At 43.4% G+C, this 25,318-nt stretch overlaps 1 protein-coding gene across 2 annotated transcripts in view; it reads left to right on the plus strand.

Annotated features, from left to right (window-relative positions):
- LOC147463911 (J protein JJJ1-like) overlaps positions 1 to 25,318 on the plus strand; it is a 42,816-nt gene that overhangs the window by 15,959 nt on the left and 1,539 nt on the right. The window lies entirely within an intron of this gene.

Genomic DNA, 25,318 nt, shown 5'->3' on the forward strand with positions numbered 1-25,318 from the left:
GTTGTGTAACGCACAACAGAGTCTTTCTCATCAAGTAGCCTTCCCGAAGGGAGTATCCAGCTACTGTCTCCCCATCCCGTATCCGTGTGAAAATATGTGCAAAATCTGTATCTGTGGCATACTGATCGACCATATCCTCGAAGCTCCTATGATGTATCGCCGAAATAGCCAGAAACAACGGTTTCCGAGACAAAGTATGTGCCACCACATTCTTCTGTCCCTCACATGGACAATCTGGAAGTGGAACTGTGACAAGATGTTCGCCCACCGCATCTGCTTTTCCGAAAGCTGCTTCTGTGACAAGAAGTAGCGCAAACTTTGATGGTCTGTAAAGACAGTAAAATCCGCTCCGAGTAGGTAATGCCGCCACTGAGTAAGAGCATGGATAACCGCCAAAAGCGCTTTCTCATAAATCTGTGCTATCATCTCCGGCCTAGAGAACAAACGGCTCTCGTAAGCTATGACATGGCCTTCTTGCATCCAGACCGTACCCAGACTACGACCACAAGCATCACAATATACTTCAAATGACTTCTGCAAGTCCGGCAAAGTCAAATGTGGTCCCGTAGTCAATTTCTCTTTCAATGTCCGAAAGGCAGTCACCTCTGTGGGTCCCCACGAAAAAGGTACTCCTTTCTGTGTCAAGGTATGCAAAGGGGAAGCAACCTTTGCAAACTTTTGTATGAACCGCCTGTAGTACGAACACAGTCCCAAGAAGCTTTTAACTTCATGGACATTCCGCAAATCGGGCCAATCACGGATAGTCTCTATCTTGGCCGGGTCCATTTGCACTCTTGCTGCTGACACAATGTGTCCCAAAAAGTGTATCTCTGGTAGGAAAAATTCACTTTTCTTTGCATTAATCACTAATGTGTGATCTCGTAATGCCTGAAAGACTTGAAGCAGATGATCTCTGTGTTCTGTCTCATTCTTGGAGAAAACAATGATATCATCAAAGAAAGTGCCAACAAATAGCCTGTGCTCTCAAAAATTCCTGTCCATCATCCGGTTAAATGTCGCAAGAGCATTGGTTAAGCCAAAAGGCATCACCAAAAACTCAAATAACCCAAAAGTCGTCCGAAAAGCTGTCTTGTAGACATCTCCTGGCGCTATCGTGATCTGATGATATCCACTCTTCAAGTCAATCCTGCTAAAGCACGAGGATCCCTGTAACCTGTCAAGTATATCATCGATCCTAGGAATCGGAAATCTGTTCTTGATGGTGATTTTGTTGAGAGTGCTATAATCGATGCACATTCTCCAAGATCCATCTTTCTTCAAAACCAACAACACTGGAGAGCAATACGGTGAAGTACTAGGCTGGACAAGACCCTTTTCCAAGAGGTCTTTCATTGGGTTCATAATCTGTTCATTCTGTACTCGGCTCACACGGTAAGGTGGCCGATTCGGTGGCATGCTTCCAGGTATCAGATCAATGGTTTGATCTTCAGGCCCTCTGAAAAGCAATTGGCATGAGTGTGGAGAAAAATCTTGGCGTTCTTTTGATCAGGTCAAAACATATTCAACCTTTATCCAGCGTTCAGTTCTCTCCCAAAAGAATGAGTAAGAAACTGAAGTTCATCAAGTACAATCACTAAGCCCTTCATTTATCAAAGTTGCTTTCTCGGCCCGGTAGTCAACCACGGCGTAGTTCTTGTGGTACCAAGGGATCCTGAGTAGAACGTCACTTGCGTGCCCTGAACACCCCTGTCATTGCAAACAAAGTTTGCCAATTCTCGGTGTAATGGCAACATCCCATCTGGGTGCCAGTCGAACTACCTCCGCCTGTGGCGTCAATCTGTCGGGCGTAATTCCAAATCGAGCCGCCAATTCCAAGTGAAAAGAAGTTGGCCTTGGCTCCTTCAAAAGAGCTTCCTGATCCTTCACTTTGTCCCAAAAGCGGCAAAGTTTGTACTTTCATTCATTAGATTCGGTGTAGGTCTCACGCCATGTGGTACTAGTTCTGCTTTTCTATCTGCCTTTTCTGCCACATTCCTCAGCTGCTCTCGAACTCTCAGACCTGTCGTCGTCTTTATCATTCTGTTCTTTCTATGCCTTATTAGGGCACTTCGCAGAGATATGTCCCTGTTCCACGCATCCAAAGCACTTCCCCTCTCTGATGAAGCGAGCTCTCTCCTCAGGAGTAAGCTTGGGTTGTGCATCATTTTTCTCTGGGTTGCTCTTTTTCTTTCTACTTTCATTCCCAAAAGTTTGTTCTGCTCGTTGTGTCATGGCCTCATCTGTGGGGTAGGTCAGACTGCCAGAGTGAATGGCAAAGCCCCACTTCGCATGACTCATTAACTCCTGAATAGAAGGTGACTTCTGTTCCAAGCAGTGATCTCGGATCTCTGTAGGTAGACCCAAGGTAAACCGCTCAATCTGTTCTCTGAACAAGATCTTCTTGAATGAAGAGGCGGGTAGAAAAGAGCTCCAGAATCTTTCACAATAAGCATTGATTGTATTTTTCTTGGTCATCCGAAGATGGTTCCAAGCAGCTCGTATATCTCGTTCATATTCTTGCGTCAACCAAGAAGAAATAAAAAGCTTCTTAAATTTCAGCCATTTAACTGGTGCAGTCTTGTTTAAAAGAAGCGTGGACCACCAAGTACAAGCATTCCCCTTAAAGTAAGAGGCAGCTCTCCGAATCTTGGAGTGCTCTGAATAGCATCCTCCCGCGAAAGCGATGTCAAACTGCTGTATAAAAGACAAAGCCTTCGAAGCATCTGAGTATCCTGAAAAAGTATCAAACTTGATCGAGTGGCCACCTTCCTTAAACTCTCGGACTTTCTTGCTTTTATCTTCGAGAAAGTCATACTGGTTGGCTTTGTAAAAATTCTTCTTGTTTGCATAAAACTTTCTGTCATCGGAATCTGAGCTGTCTGTAGACGAGTCCTCAGTAGAACTGTCAGTCTCTGGGCGAGATGTAGCCTTCTTTGCCTTTTTCTTGCCCTTTCTGAAGCTTTGTTTCTTGCTTCGCTTTTTACCTTTTCTGTCTTCTTCGCTCAAATCCGAGGAGCTAGAAGAACTATCAGAAGAAGAAGAAGAAGAAGAAGAAGAACTGGGTACTCCTTCAAATCGAACACGCTTCTTCTGTTTCTTTGCCTTGTCAAAAGTCGACTGACGACCCAAATAACTTGGAAAGTCAGTGCTTTTCTTCTGCTTTTTGTCCTTCTTTTGCACGTTGAAAAGCCGAGCAATCCGTGCATCAACCACGTTCTCCAGTTCCTTCTCCGTATATTTCTTGGAGGCAGAAGATTTCTTGAGAGCGGGTTTCGGGAGTGGGGTTGTGGTTCTCTGCCACTTTGTCTGTACCTCTTCCAAAGAGGTCTGGTTCATATATTTTGCCATCTTCGGGTCCTTGGCAAAATTGAGCATCATCTTTGTTGCATCGCCAATCAATTGATGACGCTCCATCTCTTGCTGCTCCGCCTGAGTAGGCCTAGGCGGGCCATACTCCGTGCCGGAATCTTCGTTGTGATCCCTGCCCGCATCTCCAGATGCAGAGGGAGTGGATTGATCATTGCCTGAAGCCATAGGTGCCGCGGGAAAAATTTTTTCGGGGATCGGATTTCCCGTAGAAGAGAAATCGGCCGTGCTCTGATACCACTGTAATAGACTTGGACACTCCAAGTCAAAAATCAATCGCGACAACACCAAATAACCACTTCAAAACAATTCACAGATCACAATAGATTTGCACTGGCCCGGCGGAGTTCCGTGCCTAGAGATATTGGCCCCAAAGACTGGTGTCCCTTTCTGTATTTCTGTTTATATTAATCAGTTCAAAGTACAAGAGAGTGGCTAGGATTTCACTCTCAGACTCTGCGTCCAGATGCTCTGAGAAGTGAGGCCCTCACCACTAATTTAAAGGTTACAAGGGATGCCCAAAAGCAGAGCCCCAAAAGCTTTTAAAATAAAAAGCATCAGTTCTTTCTCTCTCTTAGAGAGTCTTTTTCTCTTATTTTTTATAAAAAAAAACAAAATTCGCGTCGCTCATCATTTTCCCCAAAAAAAAAAAAAAAAGCCTCCGCGATTTTTGGAAATTAGGGTTTCTGGCAAAAATTAGGGTTTGCAAGAATTTTAGGGTTTTTGGTAGAAATTAGGGTTTCTGTTGTCCGCCACGTCATCACTTCGTGACACTGGTCCTACAAAATAGCAGACAGAACTATTGGAATTTTACTTGAAGTATCTTCGAGTCCTGACCTCGAACTTATTAGCCACTCCCACCCTTACTTCATCGCGCATCGGGTGCGCTCCCGTCTTCATCGCTCTGTCTTATAGGGCATAAGCCATAAAGAACCCAGGACATGGATTCAACAGAATATTTGCAACTTTTGCCCAACGAACTCCACGACATTCTTTCGCGGCATCCTCAAGAGAATCTTCTGATGCTGCAAAGTTTTCAACAATTTTTGAACTACATGTTACCCCCTCTGATGCCCCGGGTGGTACCTCCTCCTCCGGCATCAGAACGTACGAGAGCTTCCAACTGGCAACCTACTCAGCTGTCTTATCCGTTCAGGGGAGTTTTCAGGAATATGGTGCAGCCATCTGACCCTGATCCAGTGCAACCACCTTTGCCACCGCTATTGCCCCCACCTCCACCACCGCCGCCAGCTACATGGTTGGAGCCCATATGGATACCCTTATTATCCATACCCGGGATATGCGCCTAACCAACCCAAAGATTTCAAAGATGGTGGCACGATAGTCAAATTTTTCACTTTTTCTAGGGTGAAAGATCGCAAAAAAGCATTGCAGTTTCTACAGCAATTCGACAACATCTATGCTTTGAGGAACTATACAGAAGAATCCAAGATTTCTGGAGCAGCGGGATTTCTTAAAGATAATGCTATGCAATGGTGGAGTTCAATGGCGACACAACTGCATGCTCCAAGGACCTAGTAAGCTTTCAAGACAGTTTTTGCACGTAGTTACATTACTTCTATGTTTGAAGTACTGATTTTGGCAGAATGGGGCAACTTGAAAATGCTTGCCATCGAAACCATGGACGAATATAATGAAAGGTTTCTCGACGTGTACCTTCCTGTGTCCTTCTTTAGATCCGTTCCCTTGGAGGCCCAATGCGAGCGATACACCATTGGACTACCATCACCATTGCAGGAATATTGTCTCTCCAAGCAAGTCTCTACCATGCAAGAACTTATGGACCATGCCGCGGTCGGCTACAAACTGATGAAGGGAAAGCTAGAGTTTACCACAGAAGAATCTCCGGCCACTAACCACAACTCTAGGCAACAACGAACAAATTCTCGAGAGTCTTGTGAAAATCAACTGCAAATGCCTCATTTGACGCCTCAACAACGAGACACCTTACTACAAGAAGGCTGATGCTTTGGATGCTTTCAAACAGGGCATAATCATTCTAGTTGTCCCAAACGCACTGATAGACCAGAGGAGCCGACGCCCGCACCAACGATCGACAGAACCCCAACGCCACCTCCTGCTAAGAGAGCTAGACCCACTATTGGACTAATTCTTGATATTTATGGCATACGCCTTGAGAGTACAAATGAATTGTGTCGAGCATATGGCAAAGTCACTGGCTTCAAAGCCCTTATTTTCTCTGACCCCGGAGCTACAGAGAACTTCATCCATCGAGAATTCTTAAAGCAGATGCACTTTGATTATGATACAGAGGGTGGAGAAATTGAAGCTGAGCTAGCCACGAGGCAAAGTGGTACCGCTCATTGGTGCTCTTCCAGTGACTATTCAAGATTATCATGGAAAAGCTGATATTTACATCATGAAGTTGGGCAATTGCGACGTTCTCTTGGGCATGCCTTGACACGACAAGAATGATGCGACTCTCCAGGTTCGGAACTGAACCATCACCGTGATGCAGAAGGACAAGCCAGTCGTCCTCAAAGTTCGGTTGTCTGAACAAAACCTCAAATGAACTCTCTACTTGTTTCTCTTTATAGCTAGAAAGTATTGTTTGATTTTTTTTTTGAAATAGATGGTATCTGTTTTGAACTTGTCTCAATGCCGATTTGAATTGTTTGACTCTGGTTTTAATACTGGTTTCAATGATTGGTGATTTTACTCCCGGGTGGAGTAGTGAGAAATGATGTTTGAGAATGCTTGTTCATACTCATGGCCCGGACCCTTGTGGTTATTTGCGGGGGGAGTATTGAATGATTGAAATATTGGTTTCAATGATTTGGTGATTTTACTCCCGAGTGGAGTAGTGAGAAATGATGTTTGAGAACGCTTATTCATACTCATGGCCCGGACCCTTGTGGTTATTTGCGGGGGGAGTATTGAATGATTTTTTTTTGAAATAGATGGTATTTGTTTTGAACTTGTCTCGGTGCCGATTTGAATTGTTTGACTCTGGTTTTAATATTGGTTTCAATGATTGGTGATTTTACTCCTGGGTGGAGTAGTGAGAAATGATGTTTGAGAATGCTTGTTCATACTCATGGCCCGGACCCTTGTGGTTATTTGCGGGGGGAGTATTGAATGATTGAAAAGTGTTGTTGTGACTCCCGGCCTGGACCTGGATGGTTATGCGGGAGGAGTATTAAGAAGTCTGAGCAGTGGCTACTCTCAGCACCTCCAAATGACGTAGGCTGCGGTCTAGGGGTGTTTGGTTGTAAAAGGCCTCTATATCTCCCGGCCCGGACCTTTTTAGGTTATGCGGGAGGAGTGATGAGGGAGTCGTTGATTATCTCCCAGCCCGGACCTTGTTAGGTTATGCTGGAGGGGTGTTTATCGGCGACTTTATGTTTTTATGTCTTGTAACATGCATATGTGAGCATTTGTGTTGCATTGTGATGTGCCAACCATTGAATATTCCTAATTGGATGAGATTGCTTGGGTATGTAATTTTAGTGCATCAAGACGCCCGTGGAAGATCAGTGCGGTTTGGGTGTGATGGCTAATTTTACTACGCCGGAATATCAAGAGTTCCGATCTGGACGAAAGGAGAAGCCAACTCCTTGATCAAAAGAGCTGAGAGGAGAAGCCAACTCCTTGCTCAAAAGGGCCGAAAGGAGAAGCTAACTCCTTAACAAAAAGAGCAATTTGATTGTCCCTGGGAAATTTTTGAGCTAACTTGAGTTGTTTTGCAAATATGCTGTAATCGCGGACGATTACTCTCTTTCAAGAAGGGGAGATGTCACAAACTGCTGACGTGTCAAAGCCTTGAAGAATGGAGCCAACTTAGAGATCCTGGCCGAGGGGCCTAAACCCTAAGAAGAACAAGTAACAAAAGAAGAAGTCCTACAACAAAATAAAGCAGTACCCACACAAAGACTTGCGCAACTGATGACGTGGCAGTTGTACAAAAAATCTGGAAATTGCGTTCACATGATGACGTGGCAGACTGTACAGATTTCTGCGTTTTGCACTGGCAGTTGTACGGAATTCGGTGATTTGGCAGCTTTTGGCATTGCTTTTGGACCAGAAGCTTTCGAGTTTGAAGGCTTTTCATGTAAACGGCTTTTCATAGGTCAAGGGCCTTTAAATATGTGCTAAGGGCTCATTCTCTGACATGCTTCCTGGAGAAGGTGCAGAGTTTGGAGTCGCGACTTATACTGTGTTGATGCAAAAAATATAAAGAAATACCGAAAGGGGCGCCAAGGTTTGGGGCCAATACTCTCTGGGGTGGAATTCCGCCACTCCGTGTCGCGTGTCTTCTCTCTCTCTCTCTCTCTCTCTCTCTCTCTCAGTTCAGTTGTTATTGAAGTGCTAAAAGTCTGTTCAGTCTGTTCTTTTCTATTGGCACTGGTGCCCGTCTTGTGACAGTGGGTTCATGCGCGATTGCCGAGGCAAGAGCCTCTTGCACAGGTACTGGATTAGCTAGTTGCTAATCCCCTGCAGGTATGGGTGAATTCAGAGAGATTTCACGCAAGGATTCTCGTCTGATTCAGAGGGCAAGTAGTTCTACAGGTGCGGGAGGTCAAGGACTTGTGACGGATGCAACCGGCCTGCGAAACGGAGCCTGAAACAAGGAAATACTGCCTGATAGTCACAATCGTGACATGCGGACTACACGGAAGGCATACAGCTCGGTACCAGTACCTCACCTTGAAAAGGGGGGGTTGCCACGTGCACATCTAACCCTATGTGTATGTGGACAAGCTAATTCTTATTTCTAGGGTTTAGGTCAGCCTAGGAAGTGTTCTAGCACCCTTGTGAGCGTGTACGTAGGACATGCATGTCCAGACACTTTAGTGTAGCTGCATAGCCTCTGATTGCACAAGAGCACAACCTGTGTCTACTAGGTGTAGGCATCAGGGAGTGTTCCCATTAGTACCAAGCCTAGGTAAAACTGCATATGAAGCACCTCTTATTAGTGGGTGATCAACTTATTAATAAGTGATATCATAGCATTATTTTGTAGGGATGATACTGCTCGACCCAGTTTTGTGCAATCTAAAGCAAATACCTCTCTAGTGATAGAGATGGGGGCCCTTGGATGGGGGTTTGGGAACCCATCTGGTGTCTCTCTCTCTCTCTCTCTCACACACACACACACACACACACACACAACCTTCACTCATAGTGTCACTCTCTCTTCTCTCTAGTCTATTGCACAACTCAAAAGGAACTCTCTAACATGAAAACGCTAGCAGATCTGCCCTCCACGTGCCCATTTGATCACCCTAGGGCTACCCCCAAGGTGCCCTTGCCCTCACTTATATACCCCCATAAGCCCATGTCGGCCAGCTGTCCACCAGCCATGACTAGGAAAAATAGGGGATGAGCAAAAGAAAATGCACTAGTGGCCAGTAAGGCCATGGGAAAAATATGACAAGGTTGGGAAAAATATTTCCAGCCTGTAGGACCCTAATGGCCATGGAACCAAGCCAAAAACCCAAGCTAAATATGGCTAAACACAACCCGACATGAGAAAAACAACCTCACACTGGCCGGGCACAGCCACAAAACATCCCTTACTCCTTAACACCTGTCCTAGGAGAAACTAGGACCGACTCGACGAATCCAGAGAGATGCTTGAACTCTAACAGTCCGTTCTAGATCAAACTTGATGGTACTTGGAAGCCTTTGCTTCCTAATCTTAGGGTAAAACCCTAGTCCTAGGAACCTTTGATCCTTACTCGAAATCCTCGAGAACCAAGGTTCTCACCTCTAGAACTCACCTTCTAGACTCAGGGCATGGCATCCCTATAACTCTTTTCCGACTCTATTCTCATGCCTTTCTCTGCTCCTACTTCCTCGTACAGAGGAAGTGTGTCACAAGACGGGCACCACGTGCCAATAGAAAAGAACAGAATGAATAGACTTTTAGCACTTCAATAACAACTGAACTGAGAGAGAGAGAGAGACGACACGCGACATGGAGTGGCGGAATTCCACCCCTGAGAGTATTGGCCCCAAACCTTGGCGCCCCTTCCGGTATTTTCTTTATATTGAATCAACACAGTACAAGCCGGTACTCCATACTCTGCACCTTCTCCATGAAGCATGCCAGAGAGTGAGCCCTTAGCCCATATTTAAAGGCCCTTGGCCTATGAAAAGCAGTTTACATGAAAAGCCTTCAAACTCAAAAGGTTCCGGTTCAAAAGCAATGCCAAAAAGCTGCCAGCGTAAATCACCGAATTCCGTACAATTGCCACGTCAGTAGTCAGCGCAAAATACAGAAATCCGTAGAGCCTGCCACATCATCATGTCAGCGCAATTTTCGGAAATTTGCCATGTCATCAGTTCATGCGCAAGCCTTTGTTTGTAGATCCTGGTTTGTTTTAATTCTTTGTCACTTGGGGCCCCATCGGACGGGGTCCCCATAAGCTGGTAGGACTTCGTCTTCTGTTACTTGTTCTTCTTAGGGTTTAGGCCCCTTGGCCGGCGTCTGCAAGTTGGCTCCATTCTTTAGGGCTTTGATATGTCAACAGTTTGTGACATCTCCCCTTCTTGAAAGAGAGCAATCGTTTGCGATTATAGCATATGTGCAAAACAACTCAAGTTAGCTCAAAAATTTCCGAGGGTCATTCCGAGGGACAATCAGTTTGCTCTTTTTGTTAAGGAGTCAGCTTCTCCTTTCGGCTCTTTTGATCAAGGAGTTGGCTTCTCCTTTCCTCTAGATCAGAACTCTTGATTTTCCGGCATAGTAAAATTAGCCATCACCCAGAGCGCACTGATTTTCCACGGGTTTCTTGATGCACTAAAATTACATACCCAGGCAATCTCATCCAATTAGGAATATTCAGTGGTTGGCACATCACAATGCAACACAAATGCTCACATATGCATGTTACAAGACACAGAATCATAAAGTCGCCGATGAACACTCCTCCCGCATAACCTAACAAAGTCCGTGCCGGGAGATATTCAACGACTCCCTCATCACTCCTCCCGCATAACCTAAAAAGGTCCTGGTCGGGAGAGATAGAGGCCTTTTACAACCAAACGCCCCCCAGACCGCAGCCTGCGTCGTTTGGAGGTGCTGAGAGTAACCACTGCTCAGACTTCTTAATACTTCTCCCGCATAATCATCCAGGTCCGGGCCAGGAGTCACAACAACAATACTCCCCCCGTAAATAACCACAAGGGTCCGGGCCATGAGTAAAAACAGCACTTTTCAATCATTCAATACTCCCCCCCGCAAATAACCACAAGGGTCCGGGCCATGAGTATGAACAAGCATTCTCAAACATCATTTCAAACTACTCCACCCGGGAGCAAAATTACCAATCATTGAACCAGTATTACAACCAGAGTCAAACAATTCAAATCGGCACCAAGACAGGTTCAAAACAGATACCATCCATTTCAAACAAATTCCAAACAGGATCACCAAACAAGTTCTGAAACGGATTTTAAACTTAAAAAGCAATCGACATCAGTCGAGCTCGAAAAGTCGGCTGACTTTCCATTGTGAAACTTGCACAAAAAAATTAGGGTTAGGTTCATTCCATAGGGTCGTAGCCGAGCACAACATGGTCCTTCAGCTCTTGGACAAATAGTGTTTCTTTGGCGTCGATGGTAGTCCCGACAACAGTTTTCAATCATTCAATATCCCCCGCGCAAATAACCACAAGGGTTCGGCCATGAGTATGAACAAGCATTTTCAAACATCATTTCTCACTACACCTGGGAGTAAAATCACCAATCATTGAAACCAATATTAAAACCAGAGTTAAACAATTCAAATCGGCACCAAGATAGGTTCAAAACAGATACCATCCATTTCAAACAAATTTCAAACAAGATCACTAAACAAGTTCTCAAACAGAACTCAAAACTTAAAAAAAAAAAAAAATCTCGACATCAATCGAGCTCGAAAAGTCGACTGACTTTCCATCCTAAAACCTGCACCAATAATTAGGATTAGGTTCTTTCCATAAGGTCGTAGCTGACCGCACCATGGTCCATAAGCTCTTGGGCAGACAGTGTTCCTGTGGCGGTGATGATAGTCCCAAGACATAGCAGTCACACCGAACCTCTGAGGTTATCAACACGAGACACCTGTTGAGAGATGTCTAGAAATTTCAGATTATAATCTGCTAGGGTTTCCATGGCAAGCATTTTAGGATACCCCACTCTGCGAGAAGTTGCACTTCGAAGGAAGATGTCAGAAACCATATAACTTCGGGCAAAATTTTTCTTAAAAGCTTACCAAGTCCTTGAAGTGTGTGACTTTGTAGCTATAGATATCAACATCTGCATGACACTGCTTTTGAGAAAAACAGTGACTCGAAACAAATCTTGGATCCTTCTTTTACAAGTGATCTTTTTGGCTTATGCCCTTTAAGACATGAGCGGTGAAGACAGGAGCGCGCCCGATGCGCGATGTAGTAAGGGTGGGAGTGGCTAATGTAACAATTACTGGTCTATAAAGTTTGTAAATAGCGGAAAATAACTTAACATAGTGAGCATTTTATTAAGAGCAAATTCCTAATGAGCATATAAGAGTGCTTGGTTGGAGATGACAACATTAGCATAACACCTAATTAGTTTGGCATAACAATACTTGAAAGAGGGAGAGAAATAGAACAATTGACAACTATTGAGGACCGGATTTACATGGACCAGTCCCCCCTTCATTAGACATTTGTATTATAACTTCTCCCATTAAGAGAGACTTTGTACAATACAATTCTTTGTGTTCCTTGGTAAAAAGTCGTCGGTGCTATGAAGATGGAAGCTTCATGCACCAAACTTACACGTGATAACACATAACATCAATTACTCGTTGGTGTCAGACCCAAGACCTCACACACGAAGATGGTGAGAGCTAGCGGGGCATGAGAGTAGATCTAGAGGAAGAAGGAGTATTCTTACGAGAAAGAAGTATTTCCTCACTTAATTACTCTTGTAGCTTAGCTTAGCTTAGCAATTAGATAATAGAGGAGAGAAGCATGGCATTGAAGCTTAGCTCTTGGTTGGATTTGCATTCCATATCCAAGAGTTGTTGGTGTAGGCCTCCATTCTCAAACTTGGAGAAGAAGATGAGCTTTCCATTAAAGCTTGGAGAAGGAGATGATTTTCTTGCTCTACACATGAGTTGTGTGAGTGTGTGTGGAATAATGCCCTTGAAAACAGCCCCCTCCCTCCTCTTGGATGACCTCCCCTTGCCAATTACTCATGCTGCATTCCTATTGGCCCTTGAAAAGCTTAGCCAATAGTATTTGAGTATGAGTTTTACTCTTGCTGGCTTCTTATTAGCCCATAAATAATTTGGCCAATAGTCTTTGAGAGGCCCAGTCAAGAGCTCTGTGACAAGTGTCCATCCTTTTTTCCATTTTGTAAATGCGAAATAATTAATTTAATTATCTGCTTTGTTATTGGAGCTTTTAGTCATTTGGCCAATAGGACTCAAGCAATTTTAGGAATTGCTTAATTATCCTTGGACCTTTTGACTGTCCAATAGTCTTTTAGAGAAACTATTTCTTATTGGTTATTTTTTTGAGCATTTATAAAAATAAAAATTTAGTTTATACTAGCTAACTTCTCATTGGTCCACCTCTGTGCCCATCCAATAGGATTCAGGCAAGAATTGGAGGTTTCTTTGCATGCCTGACATGTGTCCTCTTTACTTTGTGGAAAGGGTAAGCTTAGGTGTATAGTGTGTGTGTGTGTATATGTCTAGTCACTTCTCAAGCTTTGTCATCTTCCCTACTCGCCCTCTAACTTGTCCTCTAGCTATATGGACTTTTGTACACACACAAAACATCCAATTCCATTAACATTTGACAATTGGACTTACACTTTGAAATTTTGGAACTTAACCTTTTGGAAGTCTTAATGGGTTGAACCCTGAGGTCGTTGGAGCCCATTCATTGCACATTGCTCTTCTGCAGATGGTTCCCCTTTGGATCCTTATTGTGGGTCCCCCCTACTATGACTAGTCTGCTAGCCTTACTAATAATCTAGCTTTTTCTCCCCTGGTATTTCCCCATATTAAATGATCAGTTTAACAAAAAAAAGCTAGATTTTTAGTAAGGCTAGCAGACTGGTCATAGTAGGGGGGGGGTCCACAGTAGGGATCCAAAGGGGTACCATCTGCAGAAGAGCAATGTGCAATGTGCAATGAATGGGCTCCAAAGACCTTAGGGTTCAACCCATTAAAACTTCCAAAAGGTTAAGTTTTAAAATTTCAAAGTGTAAGTCCAATTGTCAAATGTTAATGGAATTGGATGCTTTGTGTGTGCAAAAGTCCAAATAGCTAGAGGACAAGTTAGAGGGCGAGTAGGGAAGATGACAAAGCTTGAGAAGTGACTAGACACACACACACACACACACACACACTATATACCTAAGCTTACCCTTTCCACAAAGTAAAGAGGACACATGTCAGGCATGCAAAGAAACCCCCAATTCTTGCATGAATCCTATTGGATGGGCACAAAGGTGGACCAATGAGAAGTTAGCTAGTGTAAACTAAATTTTTATTTTTATAAATGGTAAAAAAAATAACCAATAAGAAATAGTCTCCCTAAAAGACTATTGGACAGTCAAAAGGTCTAATGATAATTAAGCAGTTCCTAAAATTGCTTTATTCCTATTGGCCAAAGGACTAAAAGGTCCAATAACAAAGCAGATAATTAAATTAATTATTTGGCATTTATAAAATGGAAAAAAGGATGGACACTTGTCACAAGGCTCTTGACTTTGCCTCTCAAAGGCTATTGGCCAAATTATTTATGGGCCAATAGGAAGCCAGCAAGAGTAAAACTCATACTCAAATACTATTGGCTAGGCTTTTCAAGAGCCAATAGGAATGCAACATGAGTAATTGGCAAGGGGGGGTCATCCAAGAGGAGAGAGGGGACTGTTTTCAAGGGCATTATTCCACACACACTCACACAACTCATGTGTAGAGCAAGAAAATCATCTCCTTCTCCAAGCTTTAATGGAAAGCTCATCTTCTTCTCCAAGTTTGAGAATGGAGGCCTATACCAACAACTCTTGGATATGGAATGCAAATCCAACCAAGAGCTAAGCTTCAATGCCATGCTTCTCTCCTCTATTATCTAATTGCTAAGCTAAGCTAAGCTACAAGAGTAATTAAGTGAGGAAATACTTCTTTCTCGTAAGAATACTCCTTCTTCCTCTAGATCTACTCTCATTCCCCGCTAGCTCTCACCATCTTCGAAGGTGTGTGAGGTCTTGGGTCTGAGACCAACGAGTAATTGATGTTATGTGTTATCACGTGTAAGTTTGGTGCATGAAGCTTCCATCTTCATAGCATTGACGAGTTTTTACCAAGGAACACAAAGAATTGTATTGTACAAAGTCTCTCTTAATGGGAGAAGTTATAATACAAATGCCTAATGGAGGGGGGACCGGTCCATGTAAATCCGGTTCTCAATAGTTGTCAATTGTTCTATTTCTCTCCCTCTTTCAAGTATTTTTATGCCAAACTAATTAGGTGTTATGCTAATGTTGTTATCTCCAACCAAGCACTCTTGCATGCTCATTAGGAATTTGCTCTTAATGAAATGCTCACTATGTTAAGTTATTTTCCGCTATTTACAACATAGTAACAAGGAATGGCCATTTTTAGGTCTCCGTTCCCTGTTCCCATCCCAATTTCCCGTTCCGTATTTCAGACATGAGTATTGGAAACAGGGAATGGCATTTCATGCATGTTGCCGTTCCCCATTCCCGTTCCGATTTTCCCGTTCTTGGTAACTATGATTTACAAGCTTTATAGACCAATAATTGTTACATTGGTATCAAACCAGGTTGCTTCCCTCTATCAAATTTTGTCTTTTGGCAAACCACACATTTTGAAACATACTCTTGTATGTTCGCTTTCATGGTAGGCCAATAGAAGTACATTTTTATCCCTTTTAGGGTAGCTTGAATCCCTCTATGCCCCGCATATGGAGAAGTATGAGATTCATACATTACTTTCTCACGTAGTGAGTTAGTAACACATAGCCTATTACCATAGAGAAGATAACCATCTTGTAAGGTAAATGGTTCCTCTTTCTTCCCTTGTGCAAGGGCTGACATCACATCTTTAAAATCGGAATCAATAGCGTACTCATCTATCATAGAAGATAGATCATTGTGAGTTGCTATGGAAACCGCATTCACTCTCGGTCGTCTTGAGAGTGCATCAGCTACTCGATTATGCTTGCCAGCAATGTTAGCAAATATGAAAATGAAATTTAGAAAGGAAATTTACCCACCTCATTTGTTTGTCGGAGAGCTTGGTTTGCGTCATGAAGTACTTGAGGCTTTGGTGATCCGTCCGCAGAATGAAAGGAGTCCCCAATAAGTAGTGCTTCCACGTGTCTAAGGCATGTAGAACTGCGAGGAGTTCCTTTTCATATATGCCTAGAGCTTGCTCAACTGGGTCGAGCCTTCGACTTTCATATGCTATGGCGTGCCCTTCTTGGAGCAGCACGGCTCCAAGGCAATCACCACAAGCGTCGCATTGGACCTTAAATGGCTTTGAGAGATCCGGTAGTGTAAGCACAGGTTGAGAGATAAGCTTCTCTTTAAGCTTTTCAAAAGCAGTGTTCTCCTTGGTAGTGGTAGTCCATGCATACTTAACGTTCTTTTTTGTTAGGTCATGCAATGGTCCTGCTATGAGTGATAATTTTTCTATGAAGCGTTTATAGTATGCACACATACCTATAAAGCTTCTTAATTCATGTAGATTCTTTGGGTTAGGCCATGCTTTTATTACTTCTAACTTTGATGGATCCATTTGGATGCCATCTTTAGAGATAATATGACCTAAATACTGAATCTCTTGTAAGAAAAATTCACTTTTCTTTTGATTTATGTAAAGCTTATTCTCTCGCAAAACTTGAAAAATTACTTGGAGGTGCTGTTTGTGTTCGTCCAAGGAATTGGAGTAGATGATTATATCATCAAAGAACACTCCAGTGTAACTGCGATGAGGCCTAAAGAGCTTCTCCATCATGCGGTTGAATGTAGCTGGTGCATTGGTCAAGCCAAAAGGCATGACAATGAATTCGTAGAGACCAAACGTAGTGCGAAATGCGATCTTTACAATGTCTTGATCAACAATCCTTATTTGGTGATAGCCACTTTTTAGGTCAATCCTACTGAAGTAGGTCGATCCTTGTAGCTTATCAAATAGGTCTTCTACCCGCGGAACGGGAAACCTATTTTTGATAGTGATCCTATTTAGTGCTCTATAGTCGACACACATACGATATGTGCCATCTTTTTTTTGCACTAATAAAACTGGTGAACAAAATGGAGATGAACTAGGCCTAACCATTCCTTTCTCAACCAACTCATGCACTTGCCGCATAATTTCCTCTTGTTGAGCTTGAGAAACTCGATAGGGAGGTTTATTAGGCGGTGAGCTTCCTGGAAGAAGCTCGATTGCATGGTCATCATCCCCTCGTTTTGGAGGCAATTCATTAGGGATGTCGTCAATAAAAACATCTTGGAATTCATTAAAGAAATTAGATAACCCTAATTCTTTTTTATTCCCTTTATTTTTATTTGACAGAACATTAGGTTCATTTTGAGAGTCTTTTACAAATATCATGTACACGGAAATAGATCTCTTTATTGACTTATCAAAAGCTTGCTTATGTACAAGAGGTATAGTGTTACCTGACTCGTTAGCATATATGTACATGTCTTTGTCCCTGTACCTAAAGTAAATTTGCCTTTCAGGAAACTTGATGTTGGCCGCCATGCGATCAAACCATGGTGCCCCTAGGATTACATCCTCATGCTTAAGGGGAGAGATGAAGAAATCCTCTTTGTCCACATAACTTTGGACATGAAGCTTCAATTTCCCAATTAAGGGAGTAACTGGGACGACTTCTCCCTTGAAAGCACTATCGGCTGGTAGGGGATTTCCCATCTCAAAGGCTTGGATGCCTAGCTTAGTGGCCAACTCCGTGGATATGAAATTGTGAGTAGAGCCATTGTCGAAGAGAATGAAAGCATCATGTTCTCTCACCTTCCCCCAAGCATGGCATAGAGGAGATCCTTTGCGATGAGCATCTTCTTATTTAACTTCAATTATGGAAGCTCTAGGAGGTTCATTGCGTGTGTTCTTCTGTGGGCAAGCACGATAAGCATGCCCTTGCTCCACACATTTGAAACAACGGTTATCCTTGCGATAACGCTCTAGCTCTTTAGGAGAGAGTTTATTTTTGCCTTTGTAGACTCCCTTCTCCTTAGCTTTGTTGTTGTTGAAGTTGCCCTTGGGAAACTTTTGGACATGGTCCTTCCCCTTGGGCTCATTACGGTCTTTGCTTTCCATGGGCTTAAGATTTTTCTTAGCCCTTTGTTGGAAGTGGATTCGTGAAGCCACCATAGTATGGTGTATGACCGCTGAAATAGTGCGAGTCCTTTGGGAGTTGACATACTCCGCCATATCTTTAGATAAACCCGCACAAAATTGTTGTTTTTGCTCTCCAAAATCTATCTTTTTGTAGACAGTGGCTTTGAGATGTAAATCCCAAAACTTGTCTACGTATTTGTGAATAGATTTTTAGGGAGAGAGCTTCAAGCTTCGCAATTCTGTGAGCACTTTGTCTTTGGCATCGCTAGCCAAAAACTGCTTCATAATGGAAGCTCTTAAAGCTTTCCATGTTTGTGGAGCTTCACCGTTTGCTCGTAGGCTAGACCACCATTGCCTGGCAGACTCTTGGAGATGCATGGCTACATGACGAATCTTAGAGGACTCTGTGAAGCCCTCATCTCCGAATGCTGCATCAAATTGTTGAATAAAGGCCAAGACTTTGTCTGTAGCACCAAAGGTGCCATGGTAGGTAAGAAAAGAGATACTCTTTCTTCCCTCCTTGAACTGTTTGAGCTTGGACGACCTCTTCCAAGCGGCATAGGATTTCCTATGGCCTCTCCTTTAGAATTCATTGGGAGCCGCACCATCACTTCCTTCAGAAGAGGAGGATGATGATGAAGATGGAGAAGAGGGTGACCTCTTTCTCGCCTTTTTCTTCTCATACTTCCTTTCTTCCTTCTTTGAATTACGGTGAGAAGGACTATCCGATGGTCTTCTCCGTTTAGGGGGTGTTGGAGAGCGTTTTGCCCGCCGTCTTCGTGGTGCCATCTCCGCCGAGGTGGCGGGAGATTCACTTCTTTCTTGTTCTTTCGGTGGGGGCTCTACCGTTGAGATTTGGGCTCTCCTTGGTGAGGGAGTTGCCCCATCAACTTGTAAGCTTTTGGGTCCTTCGTATGGGTCCTCCTCTTCTCTCACCGTAGAGAGCCCTCTTTTAGAAATCTCACTAGGAGCTTTCATAGGCACTCCCTCTTCTAGGTGAGGAGATTCGAGAATCCCATGGATGCGTAATTGCTGTTGTACTTCACCTTAGAGGGATGGGTTGTCCATGGCTTGTTGAAGCCTAGTAACAAGATAGTTCACAAGCATAGGGACATCATTAGTAGCTTGACCATTAGCAAAATCAAAGCCATCAACATTAATTTCACTCTCTCTACTATTGTCAGCCATTATAACTAAGTTTTAGGTGTAAATTTTTACTTGTACTTTGGCACTTCAAGCCCTAGTTGCTACTCCTCTTTACTTTCAAAGATAAGCACTCAAGGATCTATACCCATGGCTCGGAATATCATTAATTGCAAGGAATAGAAGAGAGGATTTATCATAGCCTAGTCGGCACCGGTTCCTGTCAAGCTTCTAATAGCTCAATAATGGTTAAGCCGTAGGCAAGCCCCTTGGGACTCCATTATTAAGACCATAGCTCTCGACGGTGATACCCCGTTAACTGCACGAAGCAGACGCACCTCAAGGATAATAAATCCCTGTTCTACTTACCCTCATGCAATTAATAATACCAACCGTTTGTAGCAAGCTTGAGGACCTCTCTTCTTGAGCAAGAAAAGAGAAACCGATAGCTCTGATACCAATGTAACAATTACTGGTCTATAAAGCTTGTAAATAGCGGAAAATAACTTAACATAGTGAGCATTTCATTAAGAGCAAATTCCTAATGAGTATACAAGAGTGCTTGGTTGGAGATAACAACATTAGCATAACACCTAATTAGTTTGGCATAACAATACTTGAAAGAGGGAGAGAAATAGAACAATTGACAACTATTGAGGACCGGATTTACATGGACTGGTCCCCCCTCCATTAGGCATTTGTATTATAACGTCTCCCATTAAGAGAGACTTTGTACAATACAATTCTTTGTGTTCCTTGGTAAAAACTCGTCGGTGCTATGAAGATGGAAGCTTCATGCATAAAACTTACACGTGATAACACATAACATCAATTACTCGTTGGTGTCAGACCCAAGACCTCACACACGAAGATGGTGAGAGCTAGCGGGGCATGAGAGTAGATCTAGAGGAAGAAGGAGTATTCTTACGAGAAAGAAGTATTTCCTCACTTAATTACTCTTGTAGCTTAGCTTAGCTTAGTAATTAGATAATAGAGGAGAGAAACATGGCATTGAAGCTTAGCTCTTGGTTGGATTTGCATTCCATATCCAAGAGTTGTTGGTGTAGGCCTCCATTCTCAAACTTGGAGAAGAAGATGAGCTTTCCATTAAAGCTTGGAGAAGGAAATGATTTTCTTGCTCTACACATGAGTTGTGTGAGTGTGTGTGGAATAATGCCCATGAAAACAGCCCCCTCTCTCCTCTTGGATGACCCCCCTTTGCCAATTACTCATGCTGCATTCCTATTGGCCCTTGAAAAGCCTAGCCAATAGAATTTGGCCAATAGCCTTTGAGAGGCCCAGTCAAGAGCCTTGTGACAAGTGTCCATCCTTTTTTCCATTTTGTAAATGCCAAATAATTAATTTAATTATCTACTTTGCTATTGGACCTTTTAGTCCTTTGGCCAATAGGAATCAAGCAATTTTAGGAACTGCTTAATTATCATTGGACCTTTTGATTGTCCAATAGTCTTTTAGGGAGACTATTTCTTATTGGTTATTTTTTTGAGCATTTATAAAAATAAAAATTTAGTTTACACTAGCTAACTTCTCATTGGTCCACCTCTGTGCCATCCAATAGGATTCAGGCAAGAATTGGGGATTTCTTTGCATGCCTGACATGTGTCCTCTTTACTTTGTGAAAAGGATAAGCTTAGGTGTATATAGTGTGTGTGTGTCTAGTCACTTCTCAAGCTTTGTCATCTTCCCTACTCACCCTCTAACTATTTGGACTTTTGTACACATACAAAGCATCCAATCCCATTAACATTTGACAATTGGACTTACACTTTGAAATTTTGGAACTTAACCTTTTGGAAGTCTTAATGGGTTGAACCCTAAGGTCTTTGGAGCCCATTCATTGCACATTGCTCTTCTACAGATGGTACCCCTTTGGATCCCTACTGTGGGCCCCCCCTACTATGACGAGTCTGCTAGCCTTACTAATAATCTAGCTTTTTCTCCCCTGGTATTTCCCCATATTAAATGATTAGTTTAACATGAGAAAATCATTTAGGAGAATTAGATATTAGTTATTATGACACTAATAAGTCCGGGGTCGAAACACGAAGCCAAAATTTCCAATGAACTTTGGAAGTGCGATCTTACTCTGTCTGCTCTTTGGTGGGACCGGTATGCTTCCAGAAAAGCACACGCCTCATGCTCTGATATCACTGTCACAAGACGGGCACCACGTGCTAATAGAAAAGAACAGACTGAATAGACTTTTAGCACTTCAGTAACAATTGAACTGAGAGAGAGAGAGAGACGACACGCGACACTGAGTGACGGAATTCCACCCCAGAGAATATTGGCCCCAAACCTTGGCGCCCCTTCCGGTATTTCTTTATATTGAATCAACATAGTACAAGCCGGTACTCCATACTCTGCACCAGGGAGAATGCCAGAGAATGAGCCCTTAGCACATATTTAAGGCACTTGGCCTATGAAAAGCAATTTACATGAAAAGCCTTCAAACTCAAAAGCTTCTGGTCCAAAAGCAATGCTAAAAAGCTGTCAGCGTAAATCACGGAATTCCGTACAACTACCACGTCAGCAGTCAAGGCAAAACGCGGAAATCCGTACAGGCTCCCATGTCATCATGTCAGCGCAATTTTCAAAAATTTGCCACGTCATCAGTTCATGCGCAAGCCTTTATGTGTAGGTCCTGCTTTGTTTTAATCCTTTATGTCACTTGGGGCCCCATCGGACGGGGTCCCCATAAGTTGGTAGGACTTCGTCTTCTGTTACTTGTTCTTCTAGGGTTTAGGCCCCTCAGTTGGCAGCATTTGCAAGTTGGCTCCATTCTTCAGGGCTTTGACACGTCAGACAAAGTGCACTTGCAAACAAACACTAATAGATCAAAACATGAAAAGCATCATGTGTGAAGATTCAAAAACTCGAAACACAGTTTGGTTCTTGAAAGCAAATCCTCGGAAGAGATCTCTATGCAGAGAGCCCTCTCTTCCAATCCTACACAGAGATCTCTATGCAGAGGTGTGCTCTTGGGTTCTTTCTCATAAATCAGCCCCGTCTACGACGCTTATGGGCGGAAAACAGAGAAAAACAGCAGCTTGTCCTGATGGAAACAATCCCCGAAGGTACTTGCAATGGAACTCGTCTACATGGTCCTGGCGAGGTCTGGTGCAGTGGGAGCAGCCATGGGAGTAGTCGGCGGCATCATCTTGGCGGCTGAAATCTGCAGCAGCATGAGGGGAACTTTGGAGCCTTGTTCTTCTGATCCCTAAGAGTGAGAGAGGTCGCTTTTTGTAGCTCCTCGCAGCCTTGCAAGAATAGAGGCCTCTGGTCGCTTCCCCCCCGCAAAAATAGGGCAGAGAGGGCACGCTGAGAGAGAGAGAGAGAGAGAGAGAGAGAGAGAGAGAGAGAGAGAGAGAGAGAGAGAGAGAGAGAGAGATTTTTGGCTTTCTTCCCATGCCAAAAAGAGGGGGGAGAGCGGTCGCTGATGCCAGGTAGTGGCAGATGGGGGTGCTCAGGTTTTTATGGCCCTTTTGTATTAGTGGCTGCCCACTTATTAAGTGGGCGGCTGTACATGTTAAAAAAAAGGTTAGAACTTGTCAAAAACCCAATAATAACTTATAAGCTGAAAACCATGCTTACACAATCACAACCCAGGCGTCCGTGGATGTAGTCTCATGCACAAATGCAATGCTAACATAGACTCCGTCACGGGAAACCATTTGCTTTTCCGACTCACAGATTATTATGAAACCATCTTCATTCAAGTGCTTGTCTCATTTCTTGTGCATAACTCTAACTCAGTTCGGAATTCCTCTTGACCATGGAATATTCTCTTTTCGATACTCCATCACCCACCATGTGACGCATCAGGAATACTCGTCACTTAGTCCTTTCTCACCAAACTTACGGAACAACTCCTTCGCAATGCTCTATGTCACCCATCCCATGATGCATCAAAGATGTCCGTTCTGGATGGTCAAATACTCCTTCTCGATGCTCACCCATCCAACTCGCTTTTTCAAAAAGCAACTGCATTTGCTCAAAGATTACTCTGAACCACCCATCTTCATTCAAGTGCTTGTCTCATTTCTTGTGCACAACTCTTAACTCAGTTTGGAATTCCTCATGACCATGGAATATTCCCTTTCCGATACTCTCGTCACCCCACCATTTTAACAGACTTGGGCACCGCAAGTCGAGTGGCACGACAGACGAGAGAATCACTTAAAAATACTTCATACTTAAATCACAGTTCAATTGAGTGGACATGGCCGGCGTAGTTTTGTGCCCAGAGAGATTGGCCCCAAAGACTGGCGCCCCTTTCAGTATTTATTTTTATATCAATGCTTGAGCAAAGTTACAATGCCCTCGGATCCGCTTTGCTCGTAAGCTTGTCAGCCCAACTGAGCCAGAGAGTGGCCCTTGGGTCTTATTTAAAGGACCTTGGCCATGGAAAAGCAGTTACATGAAAATCTTCAAACTCAAAAGCTTCAGGTCCCAAAAGCTGGCAATGTGAAACGCAGAAGTCCGTACGCTGTGTCACGTCAGCATGCTAGCGCAAATTGTGGCGTCCGTACAGCTGCCCGCCAGCCTTTTTAATCTCCCTAGTGTCCCTTGGGGCCTTGTCGGTAGGCGGCCATAAGTTGTTCACAACTTATAACTTCGGGTCTGATCAATTAGGCATGCCACGTCATCATTTTGTGACATACCCCCCTCTTGAAAGAATTGTAATCGCCCTCGATTACGCCTGCAAAACAAACAAAGGCCATAAACCAGTTCAATAGACACTGACTCTAAGTTCCGACGCTCTAGACGACACAAATCTAGCACTTGCACAAAGACGACTCAATCAATGCACATTCAGATCATATCAAAATCAAATCACATAAAATTCCATTCAAATCTAAGACCATGATTCCTGGCAAGTATTTAGCTATCACTTCTAGATCCACACCGCACCTCACTGATATCGGGTTAACTTATTCTTATTGCGATCATGTCTATAGAATCTCAAGAATGAAATGCTGCAAGCATTTCGCCTTTCAATCCTGCACTCAAACAAAATCACATGAGAGAGTACACATCAATCAGATTCAAGTTCGGGAATTCCCATTTCCAATTTTCTTATTCATAAAGTCATACATCAGAATACTGTCAGAAGATTAGCGACTTTATTCCATCTAGGTATTCTGTGACAAAGGAGCGGAGTGACTCCTCTCTCGTGCAATCCCGTCTGCACCAGATTCAACCCTGCTGATCTACGGGATCTCTCGGAATAGATGCAGCTAAACCGAAGGCCTCAAGGTAAAGTTACAATATATGAGGAGAATCTGCTAGGTCCGGTTTCTCCATCCACTTTGCATCCAATGCCGGATAGTTCTTGAATTTGACTAAGAACCGCCGATCACTTTTCCCTTTCTTTGTGAGCCATTATCTGTTCTAGAACGAGTATCTCCTCGCTCTCTTCCACTTCAGGTTGCTCATCAATCTCCTTGTCAACTGACACCTCACCCTAAAAGGTTTTAAGAGACTCACATGAAAAGCATTGTGAATCTTCCAAGTGTCTGGCAACTTGAGTCTGAAGGACACATCATTTATCTTTTCTTGAATTTGGATTGGGCCCTTATACCTCATGCTAAGCTTTGAAAAAAGCCGCTCCTTTCCCTTTCGTTTCCTTAGGTGTGTCTTCTCAAAGCGTAAGAGCACCGCACCCAGTCATCTTCCTTCAACTTCAAGTTCGTCGTCGTTTATTAGCTGCCTTCTTATGCCGTGCTTGAGACTTCTCTAGAGCCTCGTGAACCTTGGCAAAAGCAGTGCCCAAATCCCTTGTGTACTAATCCGCTTCAAAAATCTTGTCTTTGGTGCTTAGAAAGGGAGGAACCTTCTTAGCACCTTCGATTACCTCAAATGGCGCCTTCCTAATCGAAGAGCGAATTGTGTTGTTGTAGGCAAATTTCACCAAAGGTAAGTACTTTTCCCATTGAGTCTTCTGATCCGAAATATAAGACTTCAATAAATCCAAAACCACTGAATTGGCTATCTCAGGTCGCCCATCTGTCTGTGGGTGGAATGAGGTTGAGAACTGCAACCGCATGCCAATGTTCTCCCATATTGCCCTCCAAAACAAACTCGTGAATCAGGGATCTCTGTCTGAGACTATCGACTCAGGCATGCCATGTAACCGAAAAATGTGTGAAATGAACAGTCTCACCAAATGATCAGGCTTGACCGTCTTCTTTACCGGAATAAAGTGAGCTTGCTTGCTAAATTTGTCAATGACTGTCCAAATGCCATCGTGCTCACTTTGAGTCTTGGGAAGGTCAAAAATGAAATCCATAGCAATGCTTTCCCAACGGTTTGATTTGCGTTCTCTTGCTATAACGTTCTCTCTTTTCTCAATTAGTATGCTTCAATGACATGTACTTGATGGCATATTTATTCTGTAACATCTACCGAAAGCTCGTATTAAATGGA

Source organism: Adiantum capillus-veneris, chromosome 2 (genome assembly GCF_014529385.1).
Source record: "Adiantum capillus-veneris isolate H3 chromosome 2, ASM1452938v2, whole genome shotgun sequence".
In the NCBI taxonomy this organism is placed as follows: Eukaryota; Viridiplantae; Streptophyta; class Polypodiopsida; order Polypodiales; family Pteridaceae; genus Adiantum; species Adiantum capillus-veneris.